The sequence below is a fragment of the Vollenhovia emeryi genome, unplaced genomic scaffold (genome assembly GCF_000949405.1).
Source record: "Vollenhovia emeryi isolate VEMERY1.0 unplaced genomic scaffold, V.emery_V1.0 DF939735.1, whole genome shotgun sequence".
Classification (NCBI taxonomy): domain Eukaryota; kingdom Metazoa; phylum Arthropoda; class Insecta; order Hymenoptera; family Formicidae; genus Vollenhovia; species Vollenhovia emeryi.
In genome coordinates, this window is record NW_011966631.1 from 11,060 (window position 1) to 16,291 (window position 5,232).

At 36.2% G+C, this 5,232-nt stretch overlaps 1 pseudogene; it reads left to right on the plus strand.

Moving 5' to 3' along the window:
• Window positions 1–617: 617 nt before the first annotated feature.
• On the plus strand, window positions 618–1,964 carry LOC105556870 (annotated as a pseudogene).
• The last annotated feature ends 3,268 nt before the right edge of the window (window positions 1,965–5,232 follow it).

A 5,232-nucleotide genomic window follows, 5' to 3' on the forward strand; every position in this document is an offset into this window, starting at 1 on the left:
AAAACTACTGCTTTAGGCTAGGTTATGTATTCGTCCAAAACATCAGCCATGGAAGTTATTAACAGTAAAAATTCACAGAGTGTGGAATACAATTGTGAAGACGTCAATGAATTAATAATACATTACGTCAGAAGTCGTCCGCAATTGTGGGATTTTAAAAACAAGCAGTACAAAGACAATGTTTTAAAAAAAAAGTTGTGGTGTGAAGTGGCTCAGGAACTTAATGTAACTGGTATGTATTATTTGAAATATCTATATAGATCTCTATAAAAAATGTATTATAAACTCCCTGATCTTTATTAAAGAACATTAATTAAAAATACGAATAGAAGAGTTTCCTTTTTATTGTAATTGTGAATATCATAAGCCATATTCTTGAATCAATGCCAGTATTTATCAAAACAAAATAAAATAACTTCTAAAATTGTAATAATTTATATTTTTATTCTTAGATATAAAACAATTTATAATGTTAAGAATAATAAAATTATGGTAAATTTAAACAGATGAGTGTGAAGACCCGATGGAGAAATCTTAGAGATCGGTACATCAAGGAGAAAAAGAAGTCCGTAACAAAAAGTGGACAAGCAGCTCTTCATTTTCCTTCCTGGTCACTTATGGCACATTTAAGTTTTTTGTCGGATGTAGTGGAACCTCGCAAGTACGTTTTACTTTTTCAAATGTAAATTTATTATGTCGATTTTATTATGTAGCTGATAACATAGTAAAATTCGTAATATTAGTTACATTATTGTTTGAATAACGATTGTAATGGTCAATTTCTCATTTTCATAAACAGAATGCTTCTACATGAGGTAATGATTTTTGTTTATTTTTCATGTCTCAATTAGAACTGTAACAAACTGTGAAAGTTTCGATATTGAACATCCCTTATCCATTGATACCGTGACACCAGCACCATTGGAAACTTTCGAAACACAAGGACATGTGCATAATGCGTATGACACACAAGTAGAGTTTCAAGGTAAATTGAACAAAAAATATTTGTGTAAAGAACTGTGTACACAGAAAAAATTCCTTGTTTAATTGACTTTACATGTATCATCTGGAACCGAGATGTACAAAAAGATGTAGAAAGAAACTATGATATGCATAAAATACTTTACAAGGAATTCTCTCCATGTAGTACATGTTGTAAGTAACATTTCCTTATATTTACTAAATATATTATTATTTCAGATGACATGTGGGATACTAATACAAATCAGATAGAACAAACAAAATTCTGTCCACCGCATCCGGTAAACATACTGTCTCGTCCTAATAGTGTCTCGCCTCGTCCTAACAGTATCTCGCCTCGTCCTAACAGTGTCTTGCCTAGCCCTACACAAGGTCCATTTCATACTCCGAGTATTTGGCCTTGTTCTGAGAGCATTTCACCTCGTCCCTTGAATGATTCATATGTTCGAGACAGTACCTCGCCTTGTCGTCAGAAGGTTATATCTGATACAGTGGATCATTCTCAACAAAAGACCCAACCTGCAAAACGAGGTAAATTTATTGAATTTTTATTTGAAAATAAATAACATATTGTTCAAGTATTTTAAGAAACAATTTGTGCAGCTTCTACCTTACAACTGATTTACTCGACTATCTTATTTATGTTTATTAGTAAAAAAATATAATTGATTGATGTGGCAAATTCTACTTTACTATGAAAGAATAAAGATTGTTACATAATTGCGAAAATTTGATAAAAATAGATAATATTACTTGTCTTTTTTAGCAAAAAGACAATTGTCTGACACGCGTACAGATGCAGTCGATGAGGCAATTTTAAAATTGGTAGAAAAACGAAGTTCGACTGACACCATGAATTCAGACGATCTTTTCTATTTGTCTATATCGCGGGATTCACAGCATTTTAACGTAAATGCGAAATTACGTTTAAAGACACTCGTATTACAAGCGCTTTCTCAAGTTGTAACAGAGGAACAAAATAAAACTTAATCGATTGCATTTTTTATAAATTGTGTTTCAATCAATTTACCTGTTTCTGCCTGTTACATATACACTTCCTGTTGAAAGTCATGTAGCTTATTCCACTGCCAAGGTACGTAACCTTCCTTCATGAAATATTCTGCGTACATATTTCGAATTATTTTGGCGTCATTTATAGAGTTTCTTGATATATTTGGTGCAAAACTTCGAAGTGCACTAGGTGGTTCTTCGTTTCGCCATTGACCAATTTCCACATTTCCATAGCGATCTTCTACATCTATAAATCCTATTGGAACATATCTTCTCTGAGCAGGCAAAACTTTCAGATCAGCATCTCGAAGCCAATTATGCAGCACTACACAACTTTTAACTATACTATCTACAGTTGAAAGTGACGCAACAATTGGTCGTCGGAATATTCTCTATCTGGCAGACATTACTCCAAATGTATTTTCGATTAAACGTCTTGCAGTGCTCAAACGATAATTAAAGATAATTTTTTCTGGACTCAAATTAACACCAGGATATGGTCGTTCAACAAATTCTTCAATAATGGGAATGCTGCATCACCAACAAATACTGCGGGAAGGCAAGTATTTGTACCCGGTAAGGCTTTAGGTGGAGGTAATGGCAGTGTTTCTGATTCGATGCATCTTCCAAAATCTAGACTTTGAAAAATACCTCCGTCGCTTTCTCTACCAGCAGAACCAACGCTAACATATGTAAAGCGAAGATCAGCATCAGAAACTCCTAGTAAAACTGTACTGTATGTGCCTTTGTAATTGTAAAAAGCTGAACCTGAATTTTTAAAGCATTGTACAATAACATGCTTTCCGTCAATTGCGCCGACATAATTTGGAAAATTCCATTTACTTCCAAAATTTTCTGCGATTTTAGCCCATATTTGTACAGTTGGTGGAGGAAGTACTTGAGGTTGTAGTGTCTGCCAAAGCGCTTCTGTTGTTTCCACAATTATTTTCGGAACAGTAGCTTTACCTACGCGGTAAAGATAATGTAGACTTGCCATGTTATCCCCAGATGCAAGATATCGCAACGTCAATGACAACCGTAGTCCTGGATCCAATGGTTCCCTTATCCAGTGTACTTTTGTAATAATAGGTTCTATCATTACTAATAATTGATCAAATTGAAGCAGTGACATGCGATGAAAATTGAAAAACGTTCTGGGTCATATCGAAGTTCAAGTACAAGATTATTGTAAGCACCTTGAAAATGACGTTGCTCTATTATAGGATGGACCCACCATCGAGGTGTTCTTCGAGCTTGCCTTTCTTGCTGTCGTCTTCGTCTTCTTCGTAGCCACAATAGTAAAGCAAGATTGTCATTGCGATTGTCATTCGTATTGATTTTAGGTAATACTGAAGGACAGCCTCTCACTCTCCGTTTTTTATGAAAATTTACAGGTGTATTTTTGCCTGTAAAACACGATTCTGCAAGTTATTGTCGCTCGGCACTAATAAAAGAGTTATTAATTGTTAAAATCTGACAGTTGTGGGGTTAGGATACTTACGTACCGACATCAATCAACACTATACGGGAGCAGCGCAGACTGACCGAGCATGCGCAGTGACGTGCAATACTTCGAATTCCAGTTCCGTACATAGCGTGGCGCTAAGATCTGCCGCGTACATGGAGTTGCTTTCCGCATGTGTTTGCCGGAACTCACCGCATACATGGAGTCTTAGCTTTAACCTCTCCTTTCTTTGTTATGGGCATGCTTCCATTTTTGTTAGGTGTTTCCGTCCTATTTCTCCTTTTCCGATCTACTCTGACCCAGGCGTTATCCGGTTGGTCCTGCTGGTCTCTTCTAGGCGGAGCCAACTGAATATTTGATATAATCCTTGGACCCATCTTATTATGTCTTTGTTCAATCACAGGGTTTCCGTCTGGGTTATCTCTATTTTGCCTTGCCACATTTTTAATATTGTTCCTTTGACATATTAATTCGTTTATCCTTTTATTTAACACGTTCAATTGTATACCCTCTGCGTTTGCTGCTTCACCTTCCGTTTCCGCAGGGGCGCACGTGGGGCTAGTGCCTATGTCCGCTCGCAGGTCAGTGCTACCTACGGATGTAGTGGTGACCTTGCGTTTCCTCTTGTAGCCGACCTCCGGAGCTGGTATTGCTTCCTTGTTAGGCATTTCTACTGTTTTTCTATTTATTTGCTCAATCATGTCGTTTTTGAGCTTCCTAAGTTCTACCCTAAGGTCCTCCCTGCCGAAAATGGTCGATTAAAAAGGACTACTTTTTAATCCGTTTTAATCCATTTTAATCGGTTTTAATCGGTTCAATCCGCGCCCAGATTAAAAAGTAATCGATTTTAATTCGGAACAAATTACAATCAGTTTTAATATCGCTTTCGCGGATTATTTCTAATCCGAAATCATTACATTCTAAAACCTATTGTCAGTCCAAATAAACACAAATAATCGGATGGATATATAATCCAAAATAATCATTCTAATATGCAATTTTAATTCATTATAATAAATATCCAATTTTTAGTAATTGAATTGATTGTAATCCGATTTAATCCAAAATTCACTGATTTCGGACATGTGTTTATTTCATTTCCAATTTTAATACCAATTGTTTGTATTACTTGAAAGTTTGATACCATTTAGTTATATACAGGGTGAGGCATTTAAAACTGTTTTCCAGAATATTTGGAAAAATACAAATCGGATTAAAAAAAAGTTGCAATAAAAGTTATTCACCTCGAAGAGGGTCATCCATTAACATAAAGCTCGACCCCCCTGCACCACCCCCGGGGGCGGGAGGGGGGTGACTTTGAAATCTTAAATAGAAACCCCTATGTTTTATTGCAGATTTGGATTCTCCGTGAAAAAATATGTAACTTTTGTATGAGACATTTTTTTCGTGTCATGATAGATGGCGCTGTAATCGGCAAAAATGAAAATGAGTTGAAAATTGTTGAAAAATGGTAATATCTCAACAAAATACACATCAGATTAGGAACATCAAAGTAAATTTTTTGATATTTTTGAAAATGCTATCATGTGACACCGTCTACCCTCCTGCAATGCATTCTTAGACTACTTTTAGCTTTACCCAGGAACAACGACGTGGACGTAGTAGTAATTTGTTCCCTTCGGGGTTCTTGATTTTGGTGAGTCCCCTTGCCTCTCACTATCTCGGGGTGCTTGATTACTGTAAGTCCCCTTGCCTCTCACTATCTCGGGGTGCTTGATTACTGTGAGTCCCCTTGCCTCTCACTATCTCGGGGT